A 23,420-nucleotide genomic window follows, 5' to 3' on the forward strand; every position below is an offset into this window, starting at 1 on the left:
TAACAGATATCTAATGGCAACCGATCTAATATTTTAAGACACGTGTAACACTCCATATTAAAAAACTATCAAAACCCTAGAATAATTAGAAGTTCTCTCCAGTTTAACTCTATTATTTTAGGATTTGATAAAGATGGATGAAATATGCTAAAACTTAGAGCATACACAACAGTGATAATGCAAGTCATTTCAAGGCTTTTCCTCAGTGCAACTCCGATAGATAAAACGCTTAGCTGGGAGTACAACAAGTTAAATTAAGTACTGGAACACACATAGAAATACTGAAATACATACACAGCAGATTGTACTAGAATAGATAACTCTGTGATCGGGAAAATTCAGTCCAGTGCCCGCTTCAGCAGCACAGATGCTAAAATTAGAATACAGAGATTAGCATGGCCCTTGTGCAGGGATGACACACAAAATCAAGAAGCAGGCTATATTTTTAAACAAATATTCTTTTTTATTGGAGTAATCCTGACACAATGTTCCATTAGGTTCAAGTGTACAACACAGGGATTTGACAAGTCTATGCATTATGCGACGGTCCCTACAAGCGTAGCTACTGTCTGTCACCATACGACACTAATACGACACCATTGACTATATGCCCAATGCTGTGCCTTTCATCCCCATGACTTATTCATTCCATAACTGAAAGCTTGTACCTTCCACTCTAAATACTCTTTATGTACCTCAAATTTAGAACTCTTCTTAACTTTAAAAGTTTTTCTATACTTGTTGAATAGGTAATAAGCATTACTAACTCTAGGTAGGCAGGTGGCGAAAACCAAAGCTATAGAATGGGTATAATGCAAAATGGCAGACTGACGTTTTATAAACCATAGACGTAAGTTTCAGATAGTCAAATGTTGAAGAACAGTTTGGTATATTTAAAAGATAAAATATGAGAACTAAGGCTTCAGAAATGAGCAGAGAGCTAACAATCAAAATCATGAAAAAATAAACTTTGAGAGAGCCGTAGAGCCGAGGAAAACTGAGATGTAATAGTATCTAAGATAGAAGAAAATACATAACCAACATACTTCAGAAATACAAATCCTTAATACACATGCACAGAAACTCATGTTCACTCATATGTAAATAAATGCTATTTAAAACACCTGAGTCACCCAAATATATAAGTTGGGTAATACAAAATTAATGAGAGCATGGAGACACAGACATTCTCATCTTCTTTAGGGGAGTATAAATTGTGACAGTCTTTCTCGAGGTTAATTTAGAAAAATCTATCCGAAGTCCATAGTGAAAAAAATTACTCAAAGATTTCGATGCAAGAACATCCACTGCAGTATTGTTTATAATGAAAAAAATGAAAATAACCGGAATATCTGGCGGGAGGGGATTAAGTGACTTTATCATGTCACATGCATAAAATAGGATAACCAATAAAAGGAATGAGTGGGTTTATGTAAGCTGATATGAAATGTTCTCCAAGACATAAATATAGAATTAATTTATTTGTATGAAAGTGTACATAAAACAAGAACATATATAGGGATATTTAGATATTTATGCATATATATCTGCATATGCATGCTTTATGTATATTAACATTTCTAGAACTACAATCAAGAAACTAGTAATAGTGGTCATCTATTGTGAATTGTAGATGGTAAGATATACTTTTAATTTGTAATACCTTACACTACATGCATATGTATTATTTTGATCATTTTTAAAACTAGTTAATTAAATGTTTTAGTGTTAATGATCTCTTAACCAATATAAAACTATCCTAAACATAGAACCTAAAGAATATGTACTCTTCATTCCTTTGGCAAACTTTTTGTTGTTGTTGTTATCTATTGTAGATGTTAGATTTATGTTCATTTGGGAACATGTAATTAGTAATTTGCCTGACCACAAGAATCTCATGGTCTACTTGGGGAGATTTAAAATAAAAGGGTGCTATGAAGAATGCTGCACATCATAGCAGACATAAGGCACAGGATGTCAAGGAACTATGCCTAGAAGACCCTTGATTTAAGTCTCAGGTGGCAGATGGGGTCAGCCACGTGAGGGCATGCATAGGCCCCAGGATTTAAAGCACAGAAAACAACATGGACAAAGGAAAAAAGGAGCATGCAGGTACTTTGATGTGACTCATCCTCAGAAAACAGATAAGTGGTGAAAGATGAATCTGGAGAAGAAAGTAAATATTTCAAGGGGAAAGATGATGTGTAATGACCAAAAAGACCTGCAAAAGTTCCAAATTATTTCATTCATTGAGATAGTATAATGATGTAGTTTTCAAATATGTTGAAAACTAAGAATCATCTGGGTTCCATATTAAAAAAGGCAGATTCACAAAGTCCAACACAAATTCATCAAAACTGATAATCTGCATGCATAACATGTATTCTTGGTGATCGTTATTATCTGACAACTTCAGAAAACATCCGTAGAAGGTTAAAATATCCATTAGGCAGTTTATCTTTAGCCAAAACTTGATCCACCAGAGAAAAAACGACCAGCCCAAGTGAAAAACTCCATCTTTGAATTTATTTCCACAGTGGCAAATATTAAGTAAAATATATAACACAAAATCTTAATTCCACCAAGCTCTTATTATGAGATGATTGTTTACTTTCTTGATAAATAAGTTTAAAAAATGTATTTCCTTGAAAGCACCTCATAGAATGAAGAAAGTCCATAACCTTTATTCATCTGACTTTTTAGGACAATTTATTGCTAGTCCAAATTATAAAGTAGTATGAACTTATGAACATTTTATTTTTTTTCTTATGAACATTTTAAACTAAATGATTCTACTATGAAATTGAAAATATAGATATTATAAAATTCCTTTGAATAGTTCACATTTTTAACTATTTTCAATCTTACTCTAGTTCCTTAAATTTTTGAATTGTTTTATGACTTTAAAATACATTTCATTCATATTAATTTTACCTTCTCCCCTAAACAGGTGAATCACTTTGCCAGTAACAAATTACTATACCTTAATAGTTACTCTTTTCTAGAAGTCTGGAAATACAGATCTCTTACAGGCCAAGCCACAGCAAAGAAAGAGAAAATGTATTTCTAGCTTCATTTCAGCCCTCAAGATGGTGTGCTTGTTGGTTTGAGTATTAGGCTTCTGTGGTCTAATTGTAGGAATTGATCTCTTTGTGGCTCATTTAACATTGTTCTGCTCCATTTCGAAAGACTATGCTCTTAAACCTGTCCATCTCTCACATACCTGCCATTGGTCAGAAGGAAAATGAGAAAAGAGTGAAGATGATTTCATAGAAAAATACACAACCAATAAATTCAATTCAGTTCAATTCAGTTGAACGAAAATTTAAAGAATTCTATACCAAGGATACAAAACTATGAACCATGAACTGGAACTCAAAGATGTTATGGTTAATAAACACATATAAATATGTAAAAAGAAATAATACAGTTTAGTGTAGTAAACATGATAACAGAAATATATACAAGGCACAGGAGACAGGATTATCGAGTGAGAAAATAAAGAAGAAGAATGTATTTATGAATTTAAGATAATTCTGAATGATAAGTAAGCATTCATAAAATTTATATGGTTTCGAGAAAGGTTAATTCTGAGTAGAAAGAGTAGCCTGCCCAAAAGTACATGAAAGTGCACATGTCCAAAAATGAGTATTTAGTATTGATGGAATGTACATTTTGAGGAGGAGAAGAAAAGCTACTCAATCTTACTGAGGCATTTTTTCAATTTTTGAGGTATCTCATTCTGCTATATTCATGCTCCCAGTGAAAATTTCCTCCAAATGCCCATGTACTCATGTAATCTCAGGTCCTAGAGAAAAAAATGTGCAGAGGGACCATGCTGAATAAAATTGCATTATTTATAACTAAGATTCTCAGATAAATTGTTGTGTTACATTAAAAATATCCTAATTTCAGACTTATTATAGAAGGAATCCTGATGCAATCCTAATATTCAATTATAAACTTTTTCCAATAAAATAACAGTGTAAAGAATCACAAAATCTGGAGAAAATCTAACAGTGTATTTTTCACTAGGACTTTGAACAGCTTGTGTAATCTATCCACCCTATGATTTTTTCCCCTATACCACACCTTGGTTCTTGCCTGGATTTTATATCATATCAGCCCTTGAAACAGAGAGAGACAATGGTGCATATGAATTAACAAAGTCCTGGTAAAAGCTCTCATCAATCACTTAGCACTCTGGAAACACCATCTCTTGACACTGTCACCATAATATTGTGTTTGTAACAGTACACATCTAACTTGGGAAACTCTTAAAGTTGAAACAAGTCAATAATTTCTCCCAGGTTTTGGTTCTTTTCTTAATCTAATTGGCATTGTAGGATCATAAGTCTATTATGGCATCCTAGACACTTTACACATCACCACATCGACCACATAGGCAATGCTTGGTCACAGTTTTGGTGGAATGGCATTCAATTCCTCCTGAACCAACGGCAGACATCCCAACAAACCTCTGTTGCCTACAGTTTCTCTACATTCAATGGGAGATTTTCACAAAATCATTTCTCATCCCTATTCCTACTTTTAATAGTATGCATGTCTACCTTGTCCTCATGTTAGGGTACAGCCACAGGTTTCTGTATGAGTCTACAAAACTGCTACATGAGTAATAAGCTTTGTATTTTCATCTGGACTCATTGTCTCACACATTTATGAAAGTGAGGCAAGTAAATCTAGCATCTGTCACCACAGTGTAGCTTATGGGCTGCTTGGTCACTCTACAGACTTAGTTACTCTTAAGGTCCATGGAAAACATTGCTTCCCCTTGAAGGAGAACTTATGTCGGGAAACACCGCTAACAGTAATTTCCAAGTCATATCTGTAAAATATCACTATACAGTTAGCATAGAAACATTCTATCCTGTAGTATGTTAAACCTCACTTACCATACTAACATCTATTGAACACTTACATATGCATGTTCTAAGGGATTTATACACACAATCTATTTTAATCCTCACACTAACTCCTTTCTTAGTTCAAATCTATAAATGAAGAAATTGGGGTTTAGAGAATTTAAGTAACTTTCCCATAGTTAGTACAGAGCTAGATGAGCCATAGCCAAAGTTGGAATATACAGTCTAATTCAAATGTCCTTATTTTTAACTATAAGGTGATTCAACCTCGCCACTCACAGTGATCACACCAAGTCTGATTTGTGTACACAGCAATCTGTCTTACTGTGGCTTTTTACAGCAAACAAAACTGATCAGCTTATGTGATCAAATGTGATTCCCTCATTTCCTCAGAACATCAATTTCTCTAGCAACAGTCACTTAACCAATAAGTCATTTCTAAGTCATGTGATTATCTTCTACATGATAATTAAACATTTTAACACACATCTTTCAAGGTTGCCCTTTGTGTGGGACCCTGGGTGGCCCTGCTGGTTAAGTGATCTACTCTTGGTTTCAGCTCAGATTCAGCTCAGATCTCAGGGTCATGATCTCAGGGTTCTAAGATCAAGCCCCCTGTTGGGCTCTAAACTCAGCACAGTGTCTACCTGATATTCTCTCTTCCTCTCCCTGGACCTCTCTGACTCGAGCTTTTTCTGTCTCTCTCTCTCTCTAATATAAGTAAATAAACTTTTTCCCCCTTTTTAACATTTAAATTAAATTAATTAACATATAACATTATTGGTTTCAGAGGTAGAGGCCAGTGATTCATCAGTGTTATATAATACCCAGTGCTCATTACATCATGTGCCCTCCTTAATGCCATCACCCAGTTATCCCATCCTCCCACCCCTCTCCTCCAGCAAACTTCAGTTTGTTTCTTATGATTAAGGGGCTCTAATGGTTTGTCTCCCTCCCTGATTTTGTCTTGTTTAATTTTTTGCTCTCTTTCCCTATAATCCTGTTTAATTTCTTAAATTCCACCTATGTGTGAAATCATATGATAACTGTCTTTCTTTGATTGGCTTATTTTGCTTAGCATGATACCCTCTAGTTCTATCCATGGCCTTGCAAATGGCAAGATTTCATTTTTTTTTGGTGGCTGAATAGTATTCCATTGTATATATAAATACCACATCTTCTTTATCCATTTATCTGTCAATAGGCATCTGGGGTCTTTCCATAATTTGGCTATTGTGGGCATTGCTGCTATAAACTTTGGGGTTCAGGTGCCACTTCAGATCACTGCATTTGTATTTTGGGGGGATAAGTAAATAAATCTTTAAAAAAAAGATAAAGTGGCCTTTAAACAAATTAGCCCTTTAAACACATCACAATTATTTAGGCCAGTTTTAGACCTATCTTTATGAAAACATAAGGAACATGGCAGTGAGTGATCCCCAGTAATGGATGTCCTATCTGTCCAAGACTCAAAATCAAATACTGACCTATGTTACCACATATATACTCTGAAGTTTTTATGTTATTTGCTGTGTGCTGCTACCTACTTTCAGCTTTTTAAGAACAAAATTTCGAGGAAAACTTTCCTTGCCATGTCCTCTGCATAGTAGAGTCACATTAGAAACAGCCACCCTTCTACTCTCCAGCCTCCTTGGATTCTCCTTTGACTAGACAGAGATTATGCAGTCATCATCATTTGAAATGACCTTGTTTTCCCTACCAATACAGAGTCACATTAAAATCAAGGAAAAAAAAAGAGAAATGAAAGAAAAGCATTTTCAGAATAATGTAATCTCTGGTTTTATAATATTTATGAGAACTTTGGTTTAATTAATGCCTGTGTATGCAAACAAAACCTTATTTTTATAGTTGTTTTTTTAGTAAAATATTATTTTAAACTGTATCTATATACAGTTTAAGATATTAAGAATGTTCCCAAGATAAAATTTGCTAAGGAAACTACAGGAAATTCAGTATAGACTTTGTGTATGTCAATCAAGCAGAATAAAATATTTGGCTCCAAAAAAAGTCTTGGCAGATTTTGCCAATAAAGAGATTTGATAAACACTAAGAGAATACTTGCCAATGACAAATCTAGAAACTAGTATATAGGGTATCTTTTGGATTGAGCATATTATTATGCATATAAAAGAGATAAAATAATTGTTCAAATTCTAGATCACTAAGGAACAAAAAGAAATAACAGTGGAGAATTGTGAAACAGATTTACATGAAAAGACTTGCCCTTTATATTTTGTGTTGACATGTTATTCATCAATATAATTTTTATAAATACTATTATCTGAAAATTCATAAAGGGGCACACACAGGATGATATTTTGTTATTGTCCATCTGTACTTTCTGGTTAATGAATAAAGTCATACTAATTTAAATGACCATAACAAATATCTTAGTCTTTGAAAATTGACAGAATTAGTTTTACATATTTTTATTCATTTGTTTCAATTTGTGAACTGCAACCCATGGCCTCTGAGTACATGTGCATGATAAAATTATCAGAAAACAAATTATAAATAGTAATCACTGACCTCTTTCTTAGCCACTGAACTTTATCAATGGCCTGACCCAAGATCCCAGGCCTGGAGGCCAATCAACTTTCCCCTATCAGTTCATAAGGCAAATAAATTTCTAAATATAATCCCCCACATGAAGAACTGCCAACCTCTAGTTTGATGAAGCTAAGATTTACTGAATGTTGTCTGTAGTAGTTATACAGCAAATTTTAATTATGAAAATATAGAAGCACAATTTACTACAGTGATCTTATGGGAACTAGTTTATGCATTTAATTCATTTTTTTCTAAGTCAATTTACACCAAAAATACAATTTGATCATTTAGAATTTCTATTCTAAAAATAAGTTTACTTCAAGAAATATAGTTTATTTTTAATAAAACTTCATATTGACAGAATTAGCCTAACAACTATTGGCCTGAAAGCTATAATAGATTCTGAATTTTTCAGCTGTTGCATTTTCCACACTTAAATATAGTGGTGAGAATTCTGGGGAAATACAAAATAGTTACCTGATATTTTGAAATAAAAGTAAATACTTCCTTTTACTCTTTAATATTTAATAATTGCAGTTATTGTTTTTCTTCCTATCTTTCTCCACGTTTATGATCTTTGCAACACTTTGATGTCATTCAAAAGTACAAAATATTTGTTCATTAGGACCTTACTCTCAAAGAATAAGAGATGAGGGACCATGAGGGAAAGAAAGAACACGGACAGAGAGTCAGAAAACATGTCAAGTCCTTCTTTAAAACTGTATTCACGTGGAAGTGGAGTCTCCTGGATTAGATCAAAACAAATGAAGAAATAGTGAAAAACTGCACAAACTCAAGGCTTAAAAAGAGTACTATTAAGTATTCAGAATGTGTACTATAGGTAAGGGAAAATTTTGATATTTTAAAGTAAGATTTTTTTGAGTAGTTAAAGAAAGATAATCTATCCTAGGACAAACATGAAAAGATGTAACATATTTATATGGAGACAGAAAACACCAAGAAGAATCAACACAATATTGAAAAAGAAAAACAGAGTTGGAAGACTGATGGTACATGACTTCATGACTCATTATAACGATACGGTAAACAGAACAGTGTGGTGTTGCTAAAGAATAGACAAATAGATCAATGAAATAAAACACAGAGCCCAGAAATAGACTCACATAAATATGGTCAACTGATCTATGAAAAACACGCAAAAGCAATACAATGGAGCAAAGATAGTCTTTTCAACAAATGGTACTGAAACAACTGGACATATGCATGACAAAAAGTCAATCTAGACAGAAAACGTATACCTTTCAAAAATTAGCTAGAAATAGATCATGGGCTTAAATGTAAAACACAGAACTATAACACTCCTAGGAGATAACATAGGGGAAAACCTAGGTGACCCTGGATATAGTAAAAACATTTTAGAAATCTTTGATAAGCTGGACTTCATTGACATTAAAAACTTCTGCTCTCTGTAAGACTCTGTTCAGAATGAGAAGATAAGCCACCAATTGGGAGAAACGTTTTTAAAAGATACAGCTGTTAAAGGACTTGTTATCCAAAATGTACAAAGAATTTGTAAAATTCAATAAAAAAACAAATAAACCAATTAAAAACTAGGCCAATGACCTTAACAGGCATCTCACTAAAGAAGGTATGCAGATGGAAAATAAGCAAATGAAAAGATATTCCAAATCATTAAAATAACAATGAGATCCCAGCACAAGCCTATTAGAAAATCCAAAATCCAAAATGCTGGCAACAACAAATGCTGACAAGGAGGTGGCACAACAGCAACTCTCATTCATTGCTGGTAGGAATGCAAAATCTTAAGATCACTTTGAAAGACAGTTTGGTGATATCTTCCAAAGCTAAACACACTCTTACCATGCAATCCAGCAATTGCACTCATTGATATTTACGCAAAGGACTCGAAAACTTATGTCCACATAAAACCCTGCGCTCTCATGTTTATAGCAGTTTTGTTTCTAGCTGTTAAAACTTGGAAGCAACCAAGATGTCCTTCAGAAAGCAAATGGATAAATTGTTGTATATCCAGACAACGGAATATTGTTTAATGCCGAGAGAGAAAGAGAGAGACAGAGAGAGGCAGAGAGAGAGAGAAAGAGAGAGAGCTAACTATCTAACCATGAAAAGACATGAAGGAAACTTAAATGTATATCACTAAGTGGAAGAAGCCAAAGACTACATACTGCATGATACCAACTATATGACATTGTGGAGAAGGCAAAGCTATGAAAATAGTAAAAAATCAGTGTAGGGGAACCTGTTGGCAATGTATTCAATAATATGTCACAGAAATGTTCAGAAGTATTTGACTTTGAAATGACATTAAAACCAGGGCTCAATATTAGTATCCAGTTCCAACTTTTGTTAGAAGTTAAGTTACTTTGGGTTGCCTGGGTGGCTCAGCGGTTAAGCAACCGACTCTTGGTTTTGGCTCAGGTCATGATCTCAGGGTCCTGAGGTCCAGCTATTGGAGGGTTAGAACTTACTGTCTCAACCTCAACCTCTGGACTGGGCAAGGGGGCCTGGAGATTGAATCACTCACCAATGACCTATTATTTAATTGATCATGCCTATGTCATGAAGCCTTCATAGAAACTCAAAAGGAGAATGTTCAGGGAGCTTCCAGGTTGGTGAACAAATGGAGGCACTGGGAGCGTGATGTGCATCCACAGGGCAGGGAAGCTCAATGCCCTTTCCTTATACCTTGCCCTATGCATCTCTTTCGTCTGGCTGTTCCTGAGTTTCCTTTTATAGTAAAAAGGAATATATATATATTTACTATAGGAATATATTTACTATAGGAATATAGTAATTAAAATGTTTCTTTAAGTTATAGAGTTAGAACTGCTCTAGCAAATAGATCAGACCTGAGGAGTGGGTCAAGGGAACGTATGATTGATAACCAGTTGAGAAACCTCAGCTTGCGATTGGTATCTGAAGTGTGTGTGTTGTGGGGAGGGGCCGGAAGTTCTTAACTTGTGGGATCTGATGTGATCTCTGGGTAGATAGCGTCAGAATTGAGTTAAATAGTAGGACATTCTGCTGGTGTCTGAAGAATTGCTCGCTGGTATGGAGGAAACCCTCCACCCCCTGTACACACACACACATACACACACATACACACAAGTGTTGGAATTGGATCTAGAAACCCAAAAGAGCTTGTCATTGTAAAAGTAGTTTTAAAAAGTCCTTCTTGGGACACCTGGCTATCTCAGGCATTAGAGCATGTGACTCTTGATCTCAGGGCTGTGAGTTTGAGCCCCACATTGGGTGTAGAGATTACTTAAAATTAAAATCTGAAAAAAAAAGTCTTTCTTGAAGAATATATTAAGTTTCAAACATGATGAAGCTAAGATTTTTCTCAAATATTCCTCATATGTGTGATTTGAATGACAAACATCATTTGATTCTGATTCCCTAACTGGTAAATTATAATTGTTGACCTTAAAATGAAAAGGGGAAAAGTGCTGAGGCAAGCAAAGCATAGCATTCTTGTTTCTATATACTTTTCTTCTTTTCTCCAAATGTGCGCTTAATTTTCAGAGTAGCATGATAACTTCTCTCAAAAGCCATCATTCTTCCCCAAATATTCGATAGGTGACAAATTTAAATCTTAGCAAATAGGCAAACTTGGAACCTTAGGTTAGAATACAGGTAACTTACTTAATCCTTAAGAAATGAATATTTAGCAAAAAGAAATGGACCTAATTATTCAGAGGATATCATTTCAATTCTGTTTACTTCTTACTAGCATGTACTATCAAAACTGACCAGAGTTATTCCTTGAGAATTTTATCTACTAATATCATTCTAAGATATTTTTGTTGAAAAAACCACCCAAATATTTTCTTGTGATCTTATATCTTTGTTATAAAGTTATAGAGACTACTATAATAAAACATCAAATCTAAATATAACAGTAATACCAATAAGTCTGGAAGCGCAGATTTTTAAAAATTCTCCCAATTTAAAGTATTGCTTCTTATTCAACGCAGATTCCTCTCCCCCTAAATATCTGTGATGATATAAAACCAACACAATAATTAAACACTAATCTAAGTCATGCTTTGGTTGTATTGAGAAGTTTAGGAAAGAAGAGGTGAGAGGGAATCTCTAACAGGATTGAGACCAGAGTACCACACAGGAGGGAACACAAAACAAAAATCTTTTGCCAGGAGCAAAATTCTATACCTACAATGACCCTCACTCCTCTGGAAGGGGGAAGTAGAAATGGTTATTTTACCAGCAGGACTCAGCTGAAAATACATACATAAAATTAGACAACTACTGCTGATTATTATCCAATCCTTATTAATTTGCCTCATTAACTGAGAACCAACAATGGACTGAGCACTGTCAAAGTTTTATTTTAGTATACACAAAGATTTTGTGGGGCACTTGGGTGGCTCAGTCAGTTAAGTGTCTGCCTTTGGCTCAGGTCTTGATCCCAGGAGCCTTGCATTGGACTCCCTGCTCAGTGGGGAGTCTGCTTCTCCCTCTCCCTCTGCCACTCGTCCTGCTTGTGCTCACACACTCTCTCTCTGTGTCAAATAAATAAATAAAATCTTTTAAAAAGAAAGGTTTTGCAATAGTCAGAATATGGTTAGAATTACAGATAGGGACAAATAATAAGATTTTGCCAAGATATTACCTCCTCCTTGAAAATTTTATTGGTTATCCATAGTGTAAAAGAACACCTTAAAATTTAGTGGCTTAAAACATTAATAATGTATTATTCCTCACAAATCTGATGGCTGGCTATATAATTCCTCTGTCGGATTTGCTGTCACACTAGAGACAGCCAGGATGGAACGTTGAGGATAACCTCACCAACTACCCGGCTCCTTTTCCCTCCACAGGGTCTCCCACTGGCCTCTAGGCTAGAATGACGTTTTTTACATGGAAGCCATAGGGCAGCATTTCCAAAGGATGAAAGTGGAAACTTCAAAACCTCTTGAGAAGTAGGCTGGGTGGTTCACACGGTGTGATTTCCACATTACATTGGCCAAAGACTAGACCAGATTGAAAGGATTAAAGAATTAGCCACATTTTTTAATGGGAGATGGCAAAATACTGTGACTATGTTTTCAATTTACAACAGAAATAAATAAGTTTTTTTTTCATAAGTACATAGTAGGTAATGAAGTCTTTGTTGATTGATAAAGATCAGAACTGTGTGTCTAACAGGACAGCTGGTTTGCCTGCTTCCTCTGATTATTCCGTTTTTACCTTATATTGTTTTCTTATGATGAAACTGCATTATGGCAAGACTTTGAATATTCTTCCATAGTCTTATAGAAATCACACAAATAAGGGATTCCCGGGGGGCTCAGTGGTTGAGCACCTGCCCTGGCCCAGGGTGTGACCATGAAGTCACGGGATCCAGTCCCACGTTGGGATCCCTGCATGGAGCCTGCTTCTCCCTCTGCCTGTGTCTCTGCCTCTCTCTCTCTCTCTCTCTCTCTCTCCCTCTCTGCGTGTATCTCATGAATGAATAAATAAAATATTTTTTTAAAAAGAAGTCAAAGGAAAATAGAGTAAAAAATATCAAATCACTTAATAAAAGAACAGAATTTAAAGGGATATATCTACAAACAAAAATAATTTTTATATATTGGTTGGCAAGTTTAGAAAGTGCTTTTAAGTATTAAACTATTTGATTTGATTCTTAATTACTCCCTGCAGAAGAGAGAAAAAGTATTTTTACTCCTATTATACAGCTTGAACTCAAATATTTAAGTGATTGTTCTGAGAACACATTCTGAATAGGTGGCAGAAGCAGATCTAGAATTAGGTTTGTTTGTTTTTTAATTTGGGTTTTCTAAGTTTAAAAATTGATCCATTATGTTTCCATACTAAGTGAAGTTTATCTCTTTCATCTAATGAAAAGTTACTTAGAATATGAATACTTAGAACACTTTCTGAACTTTTTTTTTTTTTTTTACTTTTCATACTCTTTATGGTCTTTCTTCTTTCTTCTTTCTATCTTTTAATTCTCTTTTAGGAGGATAAAGTCTGATTTTTGTTTGGTTAACCATTACACTCATAGTGGTGTGCTTCCTGTGAATGGATATAACTGTCTAATAATTATGATAATGTGGAATACCAGAGGTCTATGGACAAACTAATCTAATTATTTTAATCAAAAATTACTCATATCATCTATTTCTTATTGTTTGAGATCTGTATTTTACAAATTAAAAAAATAGTATATCCTTACTTAATTCAAAATGAATACACAAATCTAAAACGGTTTCATTTGTTTCAAAAAATTTAATGTTAATTCATATAAATATATACAGTTACTCTAAAAGAAATAATACCTTACCTAAAATATTTATTTTGATCACTTCTTATACATAAAAAAGATTATATATCAAAACTATTAATTTGGAGTTGTCTATTTTAATATTTAACTAATTTAGTATCAACTATGGTTTTAAGATTCTATTGTCACTGGATATTAAAAATTAATTCAGGACAAAGGTGTCAAGGAATATTAAGTTATAATATACTTGAGAAAGATACAATGTAAGTATCACATTAGGAGCTTCTTTACAATTTTGGAAAGCAAATTGTTAACTTGTTTAGACTAAACCATGCTGAATATTTAAGAGTGAAGAAAATGCCTTTTTACCACTTAGATCATAAAATTAGTGAGCTATAAACAGCTACAAAGCATCTGTACTGATGCCCACTTATTTAAAAAATGACATTAAAGAAAATGACTCATGGAATTTTAGACACACACCAACATATGAAACAACGGATTTTATTATAATGTGTCGTATAATGGAATCCTTAGAGTATAAACTTACTTGTGGAAATGTGGAGAAAATATCACAATTGACTCAGCACATTTGGAAATTAAAGACAACTAATTGCGACACACTAAAATTTTGCAAACAAATAATTTACATTACCTGCTCTTATGCAAAATTTACTTCTCTCAGTGGATATTTACTATATACACTATAGTAACCATAACCAGTAGTTAAGCAATAGATTATCACCATTAGACAATTCACATAACTTTAGAAAATAGGATTCTATCAACATATTAAAAATATTCATCCCCAAGAAATAATACATTCTCAAAAAAGTCAGGTAGAAAGAATGAGCAATGGTAGAATTCAAGAACAAAATGAGTAGGAGAGAGAATGTCATATTACATTAGAACAGCTATAACAATTATGAACCTTTATGACCTAAATAACATAGCAATAAATTACATCATGAAAAAAAGAAAAAAATTAAAAATACAAAGAGAAATTTAGGAAAAAAATAATTACTATCTCTCTATCCAAAAGAACAATAAAACTAAAAATGATGATAAAGATTTAATTAACAAAATTAGGTAACATAAATACACTTGTATACACAGGCCATATTCACAAACACTATATAAAACACCTTCCATATATTTGTGGAACATTATAGATCTCAATAATGACAATTTCTACCCACAAACTGAGACTTTTGCAGGTGACATTTATGATCTGCACAGAATATAAAGAATAACTATTTTGAGACACTAAAAGCTAACCAAATTCAGACAGAAATAGGGAAGCCTGGTCCTTGAAGAAAGGGTACTGTACTGGATGGGACTTGGATTTATACAGTTTTTACATGACTGTATCCTCCAGTTCCTGAAGTAGAGGGCAGCTCAAACCGAAGTAGAAAGGCACAGTCCCTAAGAAAAGAGAGTCCTAAGGAAACAGAGGATACAATTTAGGGTTTCCTAAATCGTTGGGAAATGAAGGAAGAAATCCCTGGAAGGAGATAACCAGAGAAGGAGAAGTCATAAAATTTGCATATAGATGCTACCGAATTCCTTGTCTGACCCCTAATCTTTGCATGCATAAGGAAGGTTTCAAGGTGAGGTGACATAGCTGGAAGGCTAAAAACTGTGCAGAGATTTCACCTTCTGTCAAGTAAGTGAGAATTGAGTTTGAGTTCAGCCAAGTTAACTGCATAGCAGATCAAAACAATACACTTCAAAAGAAGATAAAATACAGAGATTCTACAACATATTTAAGGAACCACATAGAGCTGACTCAAATGGAAATTTAACAATGGGTTTAAAGCAATTATAAGTCTGTTCAAGAACATAAAGAAATATATAATCATAAAAATGCAAATATGATAATATTCATAATAATGAAAATAGTTCAATTTAAAAACCATAAGTATAACATACTGAAAATGTTTCAAGTATGAAAATTAAAAAACTGAATAAAACCAGAGTCCCTGAAAAATGATAAAGAAAATTAAATATTTTGAAATAAATAATGAAATATACCACATGAATATTTTAAGGACACATAAGACATTGCCTAAACAATAACAAAAATGAGTGCAGAACATTTTGAAGGAAAAAACTCCAAGAAAAATTTAAAAAGTTAAAAAATAAGCAAAAGTCACTGTTTTAAAAATATTTGTAATATATATTTACATTTATATATTATTTCTATATATATTTTTCATATTTATATTTACATAAAAGCCTTAATAAGGGTGATCAAAGAAAACAAAGAAGTGAAAATTGTGAGGGTTTTCCATTTTCCCCATCTTTCTGCTTTGAGGGCAGCATTGGACATGGAGTTATATAGCAGTATACCAGTGATGGAACATCATGAGAGAAAATTCACTTTTCTGGCCAGAGAGATTAGGAAAAGCAGAATTTGTGATCCAAATACATGGGTGGAATCCCTGTTAATTTTTTTTTTCTACTTTCTTTTCTCTTGCTGCTTTGCCCTGAGAGTGACCAGAAGTGTGGAACTGAGTAGCAGTGGAACTCAGAACTAAGTTTCTGAGAGAAACCTTATTTTTCTAGCTAAAGAATCAAGAGAAAGGGTTTCTGAGAACTGGATAGTATTAGAAAATTTCCAGAGGTATGATCTGGAAAAAAGGATATCCTAATTCTGTGTATGAACTGGTAAAAATCCCAGACTTCCGATTTGATATGCACAAGATCAAACCAAAGCAATAGAACAAGCTGAGAACTAAATCAGATAATTAACTACAGCCCAAATCCAAGACTCTAACCTTGGAGAGGAGTATGGGCAAGCTAGAACTGAGACAGTAGGAGAGGTTCTAAAAACTGAAGCAACATTAGAACTATTTGCCACAGATTTGAGGTCTGTGCCTAACCAAGTCGATTGTCTACTGAAACAGATAAGATCAACACTTCCCACAAGATAAGAGGAGCAAAAATTTTAAATTTTCAAGATAAGTCCAAAATTACCTGGCATGTAAATAATCAGAAAACTATGACAAATTCCAAAGGGAAAAGATAATTGATGTCACCTTCAAAATAGCCCAAATTTTGGAGCTATCAGTCAATGATTTAAAAGCACCTGTTATAACCATGCTCTCTAAAGTAAAGATAAATGCTTTGAGATAGAAAGGTAGAAGTGTTCAGATAAATAAAACCTGTATTTAAAAATGAAAAAAAATTAATACTAAAAAATACAATATGTGCCATTAAAGGATATTGACTTGATAGAATCAGGATGACAGAGGACATGGTTCATTCACTTAAAGATAGATCAATAAAAATAATGAAATCTCAAGAACAAAAATAATTGAAAAATAATAAAACCTTAGAAATTTGGGAGGCAATATCAAATGATGTAGCATTTATCTCAGAAGGAAAGAAATTCATGCAGAAAACATATTTGATGAAATGGTGACCACTGTTCAAATGTGGCAAATGGCATACATTCACAAAAATAACAAATTCAGCAAACCTAAATAGAATAAACTTAAGGAAGAGGATTCCCAGGTACTTCATAAGCAAAACATTGAAAAACAGAAATAAAGAAAAAATATTAGAAGCAATCAGAGAAAATGGCATGTTAGAGGTTTACACTGTTTTAAATACCAGTGGATTTCTCACCAGAAATACAAGCCAGGGGCCCCTGGGTGGCTCAGTCCATTAAGTGTCTGCCTTTGGCTCAAGTCATGATCCCAAGGTCCTGGGATTGAGCCCCAGGTCAGGCTTCCTTCTCAGCGGGAAGCCTGCTTCTTCCTCAACTCCCCACTCACATTCTCTCTTGCTATCTCTGTCTCTCTCTCTCTCTCTCTCAAATAAATAAACATCTTTAAAAAAATCATACAGGCCAGAATATATTTAAAATATTGAAAAAAAATGTTAGTCCAATATTTTATACCCATAAAAATGTTATTCAGAAATGTTGGTGAAATGAAGTTATCCTAAAATGAAGGATAACTAAAAGAATTTCTTTCCAAAAGATCTTCTGTAGAGCAAATAATTAAGTTCCTTAGGCTTAAGGAAAATGATAGCAGAAGAAAACTTAGAATTTCAGGAATGAAAGAAAAACAAGAGAAATGGTAAATATCTGGGTACATTTAACAATATTTTTCTTCGAAGTTATTTAAAATATATATACATAATTACAAATGACTGTATATAATTAATATTATGAATGAATATTATGAATAAATATATTGAGTGTAATGAGAGTAAAAATTCTCACCTTTGGGAATTTGAATTATTGGTATGAACTCATGATCTTTAAGAAAGAAAAAGATTAATGGATAGATAGGAAAATGATATTTTATATGTCATATTCCCATTTTTTGGCCTCTGAGACAGCCTAGGAGCAATGATATAGGTAGTAATAAGCACACATAACACCCTGATCTTGGCTTTTAAATATCTTTTCCACTAAAGGTAGTGAAGCATTTCTGGAGAAAAAGCTAATTCCAGAGCTGGGATATGGATTAACAAGTAAGCCTGAAATGTCTTCTACTGCCCTCAGTAAGAAAGTATTCAAAGAATGATGGGAAAAAAATCAAAAGGACATAAGAGCTAGATTCAAAAGGCTCCCACTGGATAAATCAGACACAAATTGAGCATCAAACATAAATAACTGTATTAATGGAATGCAATCCATTGCATACAATAAGAATACATGAGGCATTCTAATGTAAATGAATAAATAAGTAGACAACAAATAGACTATAAGTAGTTTATAAAGCACTCATAGTTGTGCCTAAAGCACTCCCAAGTTGTGCTTGGGAGGTATCTATTTAGCCATATTAGTGAAAATGGAATTTCTAACAATTTGTTTTGGATCTATAAACATATACCACTGACTTACACATAGTATAAATTTAATAAATCTATGTAAAATCTAAGAACAAAATACAGCAAGAAAAACAAATACTATTGCATTTATTTAATGGTATTATTTTCAGCAATTTATGCAATTATAAATTTTGCAATAAATGTTAAAACAATTTATCCAAACTACATGTTTTTATCACCTTTTGAGTAACAGATTACTTAGTCGGCCATATAAAAAAAACTACTCCCCCAAGCAGCATCCTTCCCTTCCTGATGCTTTCCATGATAGAGTTCCCAAATATTTCACAAGGGAATCCCATACAGAGAAAATGAGACACACACACTGCTAGAAACGGGACACCGGGGAGCTTACGAGGATATTAATACACGTGAGTCACAGTAAATTAAGCTAAATGAAGGGTTGTCACATAAGGCATCGTGTCTACTGATTACATGTGAGCGATCCTGGATGAACTGCCAGCTATCACCTGTTCACTCAGCAGCCAATCAGGAAACAGTAACGTTGCTTCTAGGGGTAGTGGAAGTAAAGACCATGATCTGAGTGGATTTTCTCCTTTTGCCCTGTTATGTTTTCAAACACTGACTATACATCAAATGCTGTTGATTACTTTTGTTTTAAAGATCAGATCCTCCGAATCACAGGCTCACAATATTGTTAACTTAGATGCCTAAAAAATGCGGTATATTTTTCCTGTTTCAATTTATAATGATTTTTGTCTTCATAATCTTTTTATATTCTTCCTGGTTCCTGTATTTTTCAAATAATCATATTCTTTTCTCTTAATTAAAAACATTGCAATTTAATATGCTTTTTTTGGAAAAAGAAATGACAAAAGACAGACACTAAGGCAAGTTTATTCACCTGGTTATCCAATGCTAGCTAAAGTATTGCTACACTAAATGTAAGCCTCCGCTAATATTTTTCTCTCTGGTAACTGACCTTTTACGATTCAATATAAGTGATTGGTTTCATCTGCTAACTTTGAAGTCAACATCATAGCTTTACCTTTTATGCTGAACACCATTCAGTTCAAGTTCTATTTTATTAGATACTATATTTGGAAAACAAAGCAGATAGTTCAACTTGTGTGTCATTTGAAATTTTACAGCTTTTCGTGCCATCTTATGCTTTTTTTAATTGATATATCCTCATAGAGCATAAGCATAAAATAATGGGAAGTCCTTTGGATTTTATAATGGGTTAAGAACCAAATTCTAAGGCTAAGGAAATTAAGTAAAGCAAACTCTTTAGTATCAACAAATTATGCAAGTAATACCACCTTTGCGAACCTGAATTCTTTTATTTTTAAAATGAGAGTGTTAAACCAGATAATCTCAAGAGTTTACTGTATATATAAGTGCGAGATATATACATTTAAGCAAAATGAAAATTAAGAGAAGAGACATGAGAATACACTGTCTATAAGACTTCCAGTTAAGATGGTCTTTTGAGTTCTGATATGTACTTCCCCACATCCCCACCTCTTAAGGATATCCTCAAATTTACAGTGTGACTCACTTCCTATAACACACTGCCACACACAGTTCCAAATATCCACTTGTCTTAGAAGTGCCAGTCACCGGTCTTTGGCCACCACCTACATATCTCAGCCAACTAGCTATATACCTGGAGTTTTAATGACATTTCTAGCCTTGGTTGAAGCTCTGTACCAAGAAGATGGGGTATGACATCCTGAGATGCTGTCCCAGAGGTTATGCAATCTTTTAGTATTGGGACCCCATAGATTGCTCCAGAAAAATCCCATATACTAAATGGACATATCTATACAGCTCTTTCCCTTTGAAGCTTGTCATGAAGTAATGCCCATATTGAGAGCATGTCAATTAGTTTACATTCATATTTCTTATCTCAGTTTCCTTTCCTTCATCTTTTCTTCTTTAGTCCTTTCTTCAGACTCTATTTTCTAGAGTATTGCCAAAGCACTGACATATAAATTGTTTATATACATCTTTTTCAGGACCTTCTAGATCAAACAGACAAAAATAAGTTAAAACATGTACAAAATTTCACAGGTTAGTCTAGTTAGCTCATTCCTAGCCTGTTTCAAAAAAGCAGAAAACACACAGATACCTTTACTGTGAGGTTGTATGTTAATCTGGTGGACTGTAATTACTGGTTGCTAAAGTTGTGGATTCCAAGGTTTCAAATTCCTCTATTGTTCTTGGTTTTTAGCTCCCCTGTTGTCTTGGGTTTCCCAAAGAACTTCTTAAATAGAATTTATGTATTGCAGATTCTTCAGTTGCAATCAACTGGTAGCACACAGGAGTTCTGCTGATAAATTCTTCAATAAATATTAAAACAATTTATCCAAACTACATGTTTTTATCACTTTTTGAGTAGCAGTGGTGGTAGCAGTAAGATGTAGAGAAGGGGATTATTTAATATCACCATTAAATCTCATTCTTTTTCTTGCACTTTTGTCCTTGGACTGTGACCTTCACTGTTTTGGATCTTTCTTTCTTTCTTTCTTTCTTTCTTTCTTTCTTTCTTTCTTTCTTTCTTTCTTTCTTTCTTTCTTTCTTTCTTTCTTTCTTTCTTTCTTTTTTTCTTCTTTCTTCTTTCTTCTTTCTTTTTCTTCTTTCCTTCTTTCTCCTGAGGTGAGGCAGAAAAGCTAGATTTGGCTGGAACTGGCTAGTTGCCTTTCTGCAGACTGGATGACATAAGACTCTGACAAAGTATTTTCTCACTGGAGAAAGGGCCTTTGTTATGCAAAACTCATTGGACACATTTCAAATGTTTACTTTCCCCCTCCTCTGCCAATGATCAAGGGTGCTTTCCCTTGGTTCTTCAGAATGAGTATTTGGTGGGGTTCTTGGAATGAAAACCTATGAAAGTGTGGGAACCTCTTAAGGCTGGATCTTCCAGAACTGTTTCACTCTCCGAATAGCCCACAGTCTCCAGCAATTTATCAAAACTACTATTTAAGTCTTCCTACCAGGTTATGGCTCAACGGGCTTCCACTCCACAAAGGTGATCTCAGTGGTGCTTCTTTTTATTCACTCCTCTTTCCAGATGCCAATGTGTTGACTTTCCCTGTGATCTCAATTCCTTCATTGGCCCAAGAAAAGTCATTGATTTTCAGTTTGCTCAGCTTTTTTTATTGTTATAATACAGAATTGCTAATTTCTAAGCTCTTTATAGTTAGAAGCTAAAATCAGAAGTGCCTAGAACTACTTTTTATAAGAAAGGACCATGAACAATTCCATGTAGATATTTGAACACTTTCATGTAATAGATAATTTTCTAGAAAAATATAGATTGTCAAAAATTGATTTATAAAAAAATAGGAAATATAAATAGGATTTTACTAATAAATTTATTTGGTGACTTAAACTTTCTTGCAAAAGATAGTAAGACAAAGATTCTTACATTAAAATTTTTAAGGTTTTTATGAAATAAAGAATCCTTAACTATAAAACATTTTTTCCCCACAAAATAAAGAAGATAGAAAAGTTCCCTATGAAGAACCTAGGAAAAGAGGCACCTGGGTGGCTCAGTGGTTGAGCATCTGCCTTTGGCTCAGGTCATGATCCTGGGGTCCTGGGATCAAGTCTTGCATCAAGCTCCCAGCAGGGAGCCTGCTTCTCCTTCTGCCTGTGTCTCTGTCTCTCTATCTCTGTGTCTCTCATGAATAAATAAATAAAATCTTTTTAAAATTTTTTAAAAAGAACCTAGGAAAAGAAAGAAGTTTTTTTTTAACCTAATAAAATTTATTTAACAGAGGCCTCTAGAAAGCATGCTAGAGAATGGTGAAACTTATAAATATTTCTATGAAAGTCAGAAATAAGACAATGATACCACATAATACCAATTATATTCAGTGTTTTACCAGTACTTCTACTTAAATAATAAGACAAGAAAAATAGATTTAAGGTAGATACCTCATTGTTTCATTTCTTACTGTAATTTTTTAAAAGATTTTATTTATTTATTCATGAGAGACACACACACAGAGAGAGAGAGAGAGAGGCAGAGACCCAGGCAGAAGGAGAAGCAGGCTCCATGCAGGGATCCCAACGTGGGACTTGATTCCGGGTCTCCAGGATCACACCTTGGGCTGAAGACAGGCTGAGTCACCCAGGCGTCCCATTTCTTACTGTTATTGGCAGAATTTACTTCCTTTATGTTTCTAAAAACTGTCCCCATTTTTGCTGACTGTCAGCCAGAAATAGATCTTATGTCCAAAGAGCCTTTTGAGGCCCTGTTCACCTCAACAAAACAAAACTTCCTTCATTCTAGTTTTGACTATCTCTGACTTTGTCTTCTGCTGATAGCCTGAGAAAATACCCTTCTTTTAAAGAGCTCAAGTGATCCAGTCATGCCTACTGGAATAATCTGTCTAATCTTAGTCTCAGCAGATTAATAACCTCAACTACATCTGCAAAATCCCTTTTGCTAAATGACATAACCATGATAGTAAGACCACAGGGTGGAGACCTTAGGGGAGCGAGGGTTGAGAATCCTACTAACCAGAGTACTCATGCCACTGATTTCGAAATGCAAGGATAGAAAGGAGGGAGCAAATTATCATCAGTTTAACGTATCAGGAAGTTGGGATCCCTGGGTGGCGCAGCGGTTTGGCGCCTGCCTTTGGCCCGGGGCGCGATCCTGGAGACCCGGGATCGAATCCCACGTCGGGCTCCCTGCATGGAGCCTGCTTCTCCCTCTGCCTATGTCTCTGCCTCTCTGTCTCTCTCTCTGTGTGACTATCATGAATAAATAAATAAAATCTTTAAAAAAAAAAAACGTATCAGGAAGTAGAATTAATGCATTGTGGAATTATGCTCCAAACTGAACAAGGACATCGAATTCTCCTCTAAGACAAATTTCCACTCTGGGATGA

General features: G+C 34.1%; 1 pseudogene; it reads left to right on the forward strand.

Moving 5' to 3' along the window:
* Positions 1-346: 346 nt before the first annotated feature.
* LOC112674764 (U6 spliceosomal RNA) lies at positions 347-447 on the forward strand (annotated as a pseudogene).
* Positions 448-23,420: the final 22,973 nt, after the last annotated feature.

The sequence above is a fragment of the Canis lupus genome, chromosome 36 (genome assembly GCF_003254725.2).
Source record: "Canis lupus dingo isolate Sandy chromosome 36, ASM325472v2, whole genome shotgun sequence".
In the NCBI taxonomy this organism is placed as follows: domain Eukaryota; kingdom Metazoa; phylum Chordata; class Mammalia; order Carnivora; family Canidae; genus Canis; species Canis lupus.